Source organism: Theobroma cacao, chromosome 10 (assembly GCF_053813885.1).
Source record: "Theobroma cacao isolate CCN51 chromosome 10, ASM5381388v1, whole genome shotgun sequence".
NCBI classification, from domain to species: Eukaryota; Viridiplantae; Streptophyta; class Magnoliopsida; order Malvales; family Malvaceae; genus Theobroma; species Theobroma cacao.
Genome location: NC_142648.1, coordinates 9,769,135 through 9,781,755, shown reverse-complemented (window position 1 = coordinate 9,781,755; position 12,621 = coordinate 9,769,135).

Genomic DNA, 12,621 nt, shown 5'->3' with positions numbered 1-12,621 from the left:
TATTATGAAAATATTTGGTATGGAAACCCTTGGCTATATGATATATGATCTATTTTGATTCAAATTTCGAAGGCTTGCTCGAGTCTAGTGGGTTTTGCCTACTAGGCTCGTTCGCCAGTCACAACTCCTCAATTTGGGTCGTGATAGTATATCATTTCCTATGAGCATTATGTCATCAACATAGAGCACTAGGAAAATTATGACACTCCCACTAGCCTTTTTATAGACACATGTTTCATCCTTAATCTTGATGAAGTCAAACCCTTTTATAGCTTCATTAAAATAGATGTTCCAACTCTTAGTAGCTTGCTTGAGCTTGCACACCTTATTAGCATTATCATTAGATGTAAAACCATTAGGTTGTGTCATGCACACTTCCTCTTGCAAATTCTCATTAAGGAATGTCCTTTTCACATCCATTTTCCATATTTCAAAGTCATGGTATGCACAATTGCAAGCAAAATCGTAATGGATTTAAGCATAGCAACCGATGAAAGGTTTCCTTAAAGTCAATTTCTTGTCTTTGTTTGTAACCTTTTGTTACAGTCTAGCTTTAATGGTTTGCACCTTGCAATCTAAATCGGTTTTTCTCTTAAAGACCCAATTGAACCCGATGGGTTTTATCCCTTTAGATGGATCCACCAAAATCCATATTTGGTTGGTATCCATGGCACCCATTTCAAATTTCATGGCTTCTAGCCCATTTCTCAGAATTGATGTCCAACATTGCCTCCTTATAGGTTGTAGGCTCATCATTTATGGGTAATATGTCCCTTTCCAGGAGAAATCCATATCTCTCTGGAGCTTGACATATCCTACTAGACTTTTTGAGTGGTTGTGCCTCTTGAGATTGTGGTTGTACATCATATGTCACAATCTCAGGCTCATGTTCCAATAGAATGCCAATTTATAGTTTTTCAAGTACAACTTTACTCCCATTAGCCCCTTTAATTAAGAACTTTTTCTTAAGGAAAACGGCATATCTTGAGACAAACACCTTTTGCTCAATGGGATTATAGAAGTAATATCTGTGTTTTTTTTAGGATATTCCACAAATTTACATTTGTCTGATCTCCCTCCTAACTTATTAGACATTGTACGCTATAGATAAGCATTACATCCCTAAATCCTAACATAATACAAGTTAGGCCTTTTACTACTCCATATCTCATATGGTGTCTTATCAAATGATTTGGTAGGAACTTGGTTCTATATGCGGGTAATAGTTTCTAGGGCATATCCCAAAAAGAAATAGAAAGATCTGCAAGACTCATCAATAATCGAACCATGTCAAATTTTGAAATCCCACCCTAATGCACAATTTCTAAGTTAGAAAACTTTTAGATGAGCAAGATAAAATCTGTTTTGAACACTTGAAACTTAGTTTTATACTTAGAACATTTCATGTTTTACTGTTTTGAGCTTATATACAAACTTTGGTTTGAAAAGAAGTCCAATTGGACAAGATTCTAAGTGTATTTCGCTTATTGGAAAAAAAATATTGATACTTGATCTTTATGTATCGATATATTTAGTGCAAAAGCTTTTAAAAAGGGGATTTGGAGAACATGTATCGATACATGTAGATTTGGATTTTTATGAACATATATCAATACATAGCCTAATATATCGATAGAATCTTTTTCTAAAACCAAATGTATCGATACATTTACCCGATATATGGATACATTACACCTATTTCAGAAAAATAAAAAGGGCAAAATGGTATTTTCAACCTTAAAACTATAAATACACCACATTTTCCAAGGTTTTGCAACCCTTAGCTGTATTTTTGAAAGGTAACCCTCTTCCATAACTCTTTTAACTCATTTATGAGCAAAAATAGTTTCTTTTAATGTTTCCAAGCTTGGTTTTGAGATTTAATGATAAAAATGACATTTTTAAGCTTTGAAACCTTAACAGCTTGTCACGCTTGAGCATTTGGCTCATTGGTTGGTACATAATTCCCCTGCCTAAAGAGCAAGGTTCGAATCCCCCTCCCCTAATTATAAAAAAAAAAAAAACCTTAAAAGCTTGTCTTTTTTATTTTAAAAATTTAGTTTCTTGGCCCCAGAAATTTTGTTAGAGGATTAAAATTAAAGGTTTTATGGATTTTCAAGTCATCTAAGTTTATCTAAGGTGAAAGTAGAAAATTTATTAATTTTAGAATGGGTTTATTGAGTAAAAATAGACTTAGTCAAAAGTGAGTAACTTTGAAAGCTCTTAGAATGATTATTCTGAGGTTATTTGTCTAGAAATTTATTTCTATGATTTTTGTGTGATAGGAACAATCGAGAACTCCGAGGAAACCACTGGAGAAAGGTTGTGATTGAGTCTTCGATTGAGGTGAATGGATACATGATAACTCTATGATATAGAGTTATTTAAGCTTAATTTAATAGTAATTTGGCTTAGTTCTTGTAGTAATGTATAAAAATTAGTAGATTTTATTAAATTATTTTAAATTAGTTAGTTTAGGTGAGTCAAACTAATCTTAGTTAATTTTATGCTTAATTTGGTGTTAATGTGGATAAGATAGGTTGTTATTGATTTATTTATGCTATTGTAGGTGTTTGAAAGAAGAATTTTAGTAAAAGAAGGAGAGCAATTTCAAGGTGCAAACTTTTACTGCATATGTTTTGGTATTTTGATCATAACTCTACCTACAGAGCTCCAAATCAAGTGCATCCTTGACCATTGGAAAGATAAGAGAAAAATCTGAAACTTTCATGTTAACTACTTTACCCAGTTCAGCTTGTAAGATGGTCAAAAATCTTATTAAAATTGACACACTGTAGTAGTCCTAAAGCAATTACGATTTTTGTTAATTAATTGGGCAAGGCTGTGACTCACATAGTCTGGTGAGGAAATCCCAGCTGAAATTGACTTCTTTCTTCACCCAACTTGGCCTAACTTCAAAGCTTATAAAAATAACCTTTCAGAGGACTTAAAGAGAAAACGAAAAAAATACCAAATTAACAACTAATAGTCAAGCCACAGAGTCATTGAAGCTAAGAAGAATTTGCAGGATTCAAGGATATTTGGAGATCAAGAATACAATTCTTGAGTTTTTCTATATTTTTTTTTATTCTTTTATTTTCTTGGTTTTGTTTCTAATGTTTAGATTTTATTTGATGATAATGTGTGACTTGATGGGGAACTAAGTTTTTAATCTAAGATTATGATTGAACTCAATATGTAGTATGAATTATTTATCTCTCTTTTACTTATGTTTGATAGATTTAAGTTGTTAATTTTATTCTGTTCTTAATGCTTCTAGTTGACTGGCCAGCAATTAGATTTAATTGGAAACTTAGGTTAAACCTTGACGAAAGAGATTTAGGTAGACCTTGAATAGAATAACATATGATCAAATGCACTTAGTTGATTAGGTGGTTTGATTTGTATATAGGGTAGACATACACCTATAAGCTATACGTAGCCAAGATTAGAGCACAAACTTAATGAATCTTTCTTCAATTTAATTTGCATAGACATATAGTAAATTAATTGAGAAATTTATTTTTATGAGAAACTCGACAGAGACTTATAAATAATTTAGGACTCTAAGTTAGCAACTTAGTCCATTAAATCGAGTTAAGAGAGAGAGTTAATAATTAGATGAAGTATTGAGGGATATTATAATCTTAGGTCTGGTAGTTGATTGAAGTTTCAGTTTAGTAGTTTCAATTTTTCTTTTTAATAATTTTGAAATTTGGTTGTTTGAATAAATTTAAGGTGTGTTAATTTTAGTAGTTAATAGTAGGAATTAAAACAATTTTCCATGGGAACGATACTCTATTTATTACCATATTACTTGTTAAAGATATGTGCACTTGCATGAGAAATCAACAACAATACACCACTTTCAAAACTATTTTGATATGTAAAGTTGAAGGATGATTTAAGGTTTATTGAAGAATATGATTTTCTACAAATATTTATGAAATGAAAAATGAGATTATGGATGTGAAAATCATTTTGAAAAGGGTTTTCAATCTATTACATATAAATATGTTATTATGTATTAGTTTTCAACAAGGGGGGACAAGCACCTTATTGTTTGCAACACTCGATTACTCTAGCCTTCGAACAAGTGTGGGTAAGAGAAATCTTTTATATTTTTGTATGAACATTATCATGTGAATGCTTGCTATGTTGAAGCATGGGATGCATGATGGATTGAATAATGTTTGATCCATCTAAGATTGCTATGTTTATGTATATGATGTATATTCCATACACTAAATGAGATGAATGAGGAAACATGATAAATGCCATGAGCTTATGTATATGATGCATGTTTCACATACTATATAAGATAATTGAGTAGTCATGAGGAATGCAATAAGGTGCATATATGTGGTAAAATTTCATATACCTTATGGGATGAGTAAGCATGTATGTGATGAACATTTTGCAAACCAAATACTATGAGTATGAGAACTCCATGAGGGCTATTGATTCCACTCTCACGGGGTGCAAGTGATGATTTCACTCCTATGATGCATCATAAACGCCCAAGGTGAAATGGGGATGTACATTGTTGACCCAAGGTTGATGGGGATAACACTATGACAATTTATGAGTTTAATGTTAATGGAATGATTATAATTGTTATGTTTTGATATATTGTATGCTAAGTTCATTTGAGCATTATTTATGATCTATACTCCATGCTCATATAAGAACATGCTCAGGGAATGATTTGAGCCTTAAAGATAGTCCCAAGAGATGAGGGAATTTGCGGAATGGCAAAAATGTTGAATTTTACCTCGAAAATTGGGTTTTATATTCAAAGTATTGATATATTCTAAACAGCATGCTTTAAGAGGCTTTCTATCTGGAATGTATTGATAAATTTTCAAAAGTATCGATACATCCAAAAAGGTATTGATAGATTCATTGTAGAAAGGTTGCTTGAGTGAATTTTGTTGAGAATTTTTAAGGTAAAAGAATTCCAAAGGTTTATACAAAGCTGATTTCCTTGCATTATTGCATGAATGATGTTTATTCAAAATAGTTCATATTTATTATAGAAATGAAGAAAGATTTATCAATATATTGCATGTTTATGAAACTCTTTTATTCCCTGGCTTGCTCCCTTCCCATACCTACTCACGGAGTCTTTATGACTCACACGTTAGTTTCATAATTTATTTTTGTTGCAAATCAGTGATAGTACTCTTGATAGCAGCTAGTCACTTAGACATGATCCGTTCATCTTTTGGTAGGTGATCTAGTAGCCCTTACAGCCTAGAGGTCGTGTCATGTTTCGTTGATGAGTCAGTCTTTATTTTGTTTATAACTAACTATTGCGTTGAAATGTTATGCCATTAAGTGGCAAGTTACTTTTACGTTACTATAAAAATATTATGAATGTTAGGCCATGGAAAGATAATTTATTTTCATGAGATTATGTGAATGTTATGAATGATGGCCTACGAGCCTATATGAGCATCGAGATGCCTTTACAATTACTAAAAACGGGAGACCCATATATAAGTCCTTGTCTATTTAACCCCTATATATTTAAAAGATATGCCTAGTATTGTTGTAAGCCCATAATGTTGAGTCTTACAATATACGTTGTTCTTATCTAGGTGGGACATGCCATCTAGGACATGAGCTAATACTAGAGGCATGACAAAGCGCAAGGCTCCCATGGAGACTACTCATAGACCACGTATGCCTACTGCTAGAGGCCATGGTAGACATGGCAGGGTCACCAACTCAGGGAAGACATATACCCCAACTAGTTCACAAATAGAAAGACAAGGTCTCAAAGTTGGGGTGGAGGGACAAGCTCCCAAGGGTGTGGTGCCCCCAATGAGGGTAGTGATCTTAGAGGATTTAGCCAACAGCTTACAAGGAATCTTTCAGACTACGGAGTTACTAGCTTAGAAGATATTAGATAAAAGAAAATAGGGTGAGGGCCACCTTACTGTTCAAGCCTCCCTTGGGTCACAAAGCCATGATGACCATCAGCAATTTGGGATAGCCAAGGTTGCAACTATGGTTATGCTATTAGAGTTTATGAGGTTGAAACCTCCACGGCTTTCTGGATCTGATGTGATAGAGGATGCGTAGGACTTTTTGGATGAAATATTGGTGATGTGTAATGCTTTGAGTTACACCAGCACTAAATCAATTTAGTTTGCCATCTTCCAACTTGAGAAGATAGCTTGACAATGGTATGAGATGTTGTGTAGTGATAAGGCACCCAATGTATAAGGTGGTAACGTTGCATGAGTTCACTAGTTACTTTAACGTAGTGAATTACGCTCAAAGGTTAGAGCTTAAAAATTGGAGGGTCGATTAGATAGACCTAGGCCAAAGAAGGCCAAGACTAAAGGTCGTCAAGGCCGTAGAGATACATCAAGTTGATAAGGCAAATGAGGAGGTTTTTAGGGATACCATCTGGGGAAATCTACTAAAGGAGAAGGAATTAACAGAGATCATAGAGCTATTCCACCACGGACAACGAGGTGTTAGACAAAATTTTCCTCTTTTTCCTCTATGTTCCATTTATGGTAAAAAACACAGAGAGTAGTGCATGAGGGATTCTACTTCATGTTATACTTGTAGATAATTTGGGCATTATGCTAAAAAGTCTCTTTTGAGCCATTCATCTCAAGAAGCTCCAAAGACTAGATTTGGTACACTAAGTACTGTTGGTTGTGGACAGGCCAGAGTTTATGCCTTGACTCCCCATGATGTAAAGACATCCAATGTAGTTGTTATAAGTATTCTACCTATTTGTTCTATTAATGCACGTCCATTGTATGACCTTGGTGCTATGCATTCTTTTATTTTCCCACACTTTGCATCTAGATTGGGTGTAGAGTGCTCTAAGAGCGAGCAAAATTTGGTAGTTACCACACCCTTGAGAGAGGTGTTCATGGCCAGTTATGAGTATAATGGTTACGTGGTCCTAGTTGATATAAAGACACTTTGGCAAATTTGTTATTGTTAGATATGTTGAAGTTTAACGTGATATTGGTTATGGACTAGTTATCACCCAATTATGCGAGCGTTAATTGCCTTTACAAGGTGGTACGTTTTAACTAACCAATAGATGAACCCTTTAGCATTTAAGGGGACCGTAGCACGATGTTGAGTAGCATAGTTTCAGCTTCGAATGCTATGAGGTTGATCGGTCATGGATGTCAGGGGTTCTTAGCTCTAGTTAAGGACACCCAAATGGTGGTGGGTGAGATTGTTAACGTGCTAGTTGTGAGAGATTTCCTTAATGCGTTTCTCGAGGAGTTGCTAGGTTTACCTCTAGATAGAGACATAGAGTTTTGCATTGACTTGGCATAGGGTACGAGTCTAATAACTATACCACTGTACTGGATGGCACTAGCAGAGCTTAAAGAGCTCAAGGATCAGCTATAAGACTTATTAAACAAAGGCTTCATTCATCCTAGCGTGTCACCATGGGGTGTACCGATGTTATTCGTGAAAAAGAAAGGTGGGTCAATGAGATTGTGAATATATTATAGGCAATTGAACAAAGCAACAGTGAAGAATAAATACCCTTTACCACGCATTGATGACTTGTTTGATCAGCTCCAAGGAGCATAATGCTTTTCCAAGATTGACTTGAGGTCAAGCTACCATCAGTTGAAGATTAGGCAAAAGGTTGTGCCTAAGACCACCTTTCATACTAGGTACGGGCATTATGAGTTTCTGGTGATGTCATTTGGGCCTAAGAATGACCCAACCACTTTTATGGACAATGATGAATCGAGTGTTCAAGCCATATTTGGATTAGTTTGAGGTAGTTTTTATTAATGATATATTAGTATACTTAAGGAGTAGAGATAAGCATAAGCAGCATTTGAAGATAGTGTTCCAAATTATGAGAAAGCACGTGTTGTGCGCCAAGTTCTCCAAGAGCGAGTTTTGGTTTGATAGTGCTAGCTTCATAGGCCACATAGTATATAAGAATGGTGTAATGGTGGACCCAAAGAAGATTGAGGTTGTGAAGAAATGGCTAAGGCTTACTTCTATCACTAAGATACGGAGTTTGCTAAGAATTACCAGATATTATAGGAGATTTGTTAAGGACTTCTCTAAGATCATAACTCCCATAACTAGGTTGACACAAAAGGGTGTTAAGTTTATATGGATAGACGCATGTGAGGAGAGCTTTGGGAAACTCAAGACATGTCTCACCACATCTCTAGTATTGAGTTTACCTTGTCGTTCAGGGGGTTACACCATTTATTACTATGCACATGAGTAAGACTTGGATGTGTGTTGATGTAACATGGCAAGGTGATTACGTAGGCAGCGAGACAGCTCAAGAGGCTTGAGCAAAATTACCCCATTCATGATTTAGAGATGACTACTATATTATTTACCCTAAAGAAATTGAGGCATTACTTATATGGTGAGACATGTGAGATATACAAAAATCTCAAAAGCCTTAAGTATATTTTTGAGTAGAGAGATCTCAACCTTAGGCAGCGTCAATGGTTGGAGTTTGTGCAACTTGTAAATTTTGTCACATGGACAATTAACTTGGTGAGGTTAATAAATACTTTTGTTGACTTAAAACCTCAATTCTGTCCTTAAAAAATTCATAAATAAAGGTCATAAAGGTTGTGTGAGAGATTTAGAATGAGATTTAGCCTTAAAAGAAACAATTTTCGCAAGTCTGGACTTTGGAAGTTGATCCCAATGCATCTATGGTCAATTTTGTGAAGTAAAAAGTAGGAGTCAAGAATTCTAGCCAAGGATTGACCATAGGCCCTCTATATTCGATCTAAGGAAGGAAAAATGCAGAAAGTGCCAACCTACTAGTCCATGATCGACTGTGGACCCTTTATAGTCGATCTTGTGAAGGAAAATCGAGCAAAAATGGACATTTTGATCCAAGAGCGACTATAAACCTTCTATGGAGCCAATCCTATGATAGGGAAATGGATAGAATATCAAACCTACTGGTCCAAGATCAACTATAGACTCACCATAGTTAAACATAAGTTGCCTAGTCAGCTTAAAATGGGTTTAAAAGCTTTGGAACCAAAACTTACTTCATTTCTCAGATTTTCCTTTGTTCTCTCACCCATTGTCTCTCAAATTTCCTACCTTTCAAAACCTTCAAACTCCATCAACAAATCTTGGATTCTAAGGGTTAGAGGTAAGGATTTTCACTCCCAAAAAGTTTTATTTTGATGGATTCTGTGTCTCTCTCTAAAAGCTAGCAATTTTTTTAGGTTCTTAATATTTGGCTAGATCTTTTCGCTAGAAGCTCACTATCACGACCCAATTTTCCGGGCCATGACCAGTGCATGAGCTCAATAAGCATAGCTCACTAAGCCCAAGCAAGCCTATCCATTTACCTTTGCTTAACAAATTTATCATATCATGCAGACACGCACACACCTTTTCCCGGGTGTGAACATAGCCAAAACACAATGGCATTATCGATAATAATATACATGCACTATACCAGTTATGTATTTAGCAATTTACATTTTATACACATATTCGCATTGTTAGATTGTATTCACAATACAAAAGGACCCATGACTTCTAGCGGAGACATTTACAATAAAAGGGATTACTATTGAATGTCAGACACATACCCAGGAGATGCACTACGAGGACTCCTCGATCTAGGGTCCAACAGTCACTTGATCTGAAAACATGAATTTTTATAAAATGTGAGTACAATACTCAGTGAGTGAATATTAGAAGGGAACAAGCATACCATAAGGAATGTTTATCGAAATCATGATGCATTCATTTTCTCAAAACCATGCAATTGTTTTAGCTCCTTTAAACCCCTCATGTAAACCCCACACGAGTAAATCACTTTACAAAAATCTATGCTCAACTATGGTACCAAAGAAGGGGAAATATGGCAAAAATCCACAAGTTAGCAAAATGGATAGAAATTTTATCGCTGCAGCGAAACAGAGCAACAAGAGAAAAGTTTCCCTTCACTCAACAAAAGGGCCATCCTACTAAACCAACAAAATCAACATAAAACTCATGAAAATTCCCAAAGTGCAATGTATCAAATTTCACATATATGTCAACCATATATCACATTCATGAGCTTTCATTTCATAAGTCTAGATATGCATAATTAGATAGGCAAACATCAATATCATCATAATCACACCCGGCTCATGTACATCCCCCCACATCGTGCACATAGCCGGCACTATTGTGTGCATCCCTCCACATCGTGCACAATCAGTGCCATCGTGTGCATCCCCCCACATCGTGCACAAGGGCACTATCATCATCCATCTCTCACGCCACCATCATCACCGGCATGTGCATCCCCCCACATCATGCACACACACGGTTACAGTCATTATACACAATATCATTCATCATGCACAACACACACATATATATATATCATCATATTGCAATAATGCATGAATCCGTAGCAATCACATATCACAACATCAAACCATTTAACAAAAGCTTGTTCTCAACGTACATTTTCTAAGACAAGTTGAATAGAATCTTTCATATTCCCCAAAACAAGTTTGAAATGCATGTCCACTCACTGGTATCAAAAATCCGGATTCCGAGTGCACTCGGACTAATAGTCCTCAAGCGTAATTCTTTTGCCTTTTTCGAACGTCTCACTACCTTGACAAATAACAAAGTCGAGGAATTTACTATATTGTCCCTAAATTGATATAAACTAATTTAAATTACTAATGCTTGATATGTAAATGCAAAAATACATCCGATTACCGCTTAATCTCGGTATCGATTAAATTCGACCGATCACCCGATTAATTGGCGATTGTGTCCAAATCACCTTCAAATTAATCCATTTCTCCTCTAATACCTTAATTTACCACATACCATTTAAATAAAGCCAAATTCAGCATTAGAACCCTCACAGTTCCTTATAGAAAAATTCGGTCATTTGGTGCACTAGCACCGAAATTTTTTCTACATAATCGTTTCACCTTAATTCATCATTTTCCAAGCCATTTTCCTGGAAATAAAAACAATCCCCCATTGATATTCAGCCCTCATGGTTCGACCAACAAGGAACCCTAGAGAAATTGAATATTTCTTTTGTGTTTTTGTTCATAACCATGCTTAACTATCCCTAAACACTAACATAGTCTAAAATCAAATTATTCCAACAACAATTCCTCTTCCATACCCATTTTTCAGAATTGAATTCATCATGATAACTCAATATTCAATCATGGAAATCAAGAACAAAACCATGGGTAAGCTAGGTATCAAGGAGAATTAAAGAAATTCTAACTTACCTAGCTTGTTTCCTTGATTTCTTCACTTTTTCTTTGAATTTCCACCTAGGTTTTCTTGTTTTTCCCTTTGTTCTTCCTTTGTTCTTGTTGTTGGTTGCCTAGGCCGAATATGGTGAGAGAATTGGGGATTTAATGGGCTGATTTCTATAGAAAATAATAAAATCATCAAGCATGCCATGTGTCACATGCTTATTGGCCCAATTTTTTAACTTTTTGACTTTTTCGTCTTAATTTTCCACCACAAATATTCTGATATTTATCCAATCCTACCACAATTAAAATCCCTTGGTCTTGACAAGTGCTGGGGCGAAAAATTTACAGATTTGCCCCCGAGGTAAAAAAATTACGATTTTGCCCTTATACTCCGAAATGTACCGAAATCATATTATTTCTACTTTTGAACCTTGAATAACACTAATATTGATCAATATTAACCAAATGGGGCAAAAATCATTTTATAAAAATTCCCGTTTAGTCCTCTAGTGGTAAAATTACCATTTTGTCATTGTGCTCCAAAAATACCGAGAATCACAATTTTTCACTGCTAAACATCATTTTATACTCCAATAATCATAATTATATTTCATATAATTTTTCTTGGTCAAATGTGATCAAATCTTGGCTAAAAATCTCCATTTTATCATCAAATGGTAAAATGACCTTTTTATCCCTAATCGGTCAATTTTCTTGATGGACTCCAACTTGGACCTTGAACTCCGAATCACTATTCTAAGCCATTTTTTGGGTTTCAAAATTTTCAAATTCCTCTTAGAATTTCTATTTGAACTAGTTCAAGACTCGATTTAACTTAGTTGTACCACTCGGTACAATACCGTTTTTTAATCGAGCTTGACAGGGTCTCACACTCACCAAGGAGGAAAAATAGGTAAAATAATTTTACTTAATGGGTATGAGGTCTGGATGAAAGTTTGGTGGAAATAAGTGAAGATTAAATAGGGTTAGAAGTTAGTATTTGAAGTATTATGAAATTATTAGGGGTTTCTAAGAATATTGATGATTAAATAGCATTTTATTGGGACTTTGAGAGTATTGATTATCAAATATCATTTTTAGGTACTATTGGAGTAATTTGAGCTTGTTGTAAAAGCTAAGCTTTTGAAGAATGGTATAAAAAAGAAAAGGTACACTTTAAGAGATGGGTAAATACGATGCTTTTAATTATTTTAGTATAATTAAGCATGCCTATTCTACAACGTAGCATAAAAATGTATTTGGTGAACTTTGTGATGCGAAAAAAAGGTTTCAAACTTGTTTTAAGAAAGCTAGAAATAGTATGTAAATATGTTATTATGTATTTAGTTTTGAGCATGGGGAACAAGTGTTTCAAATG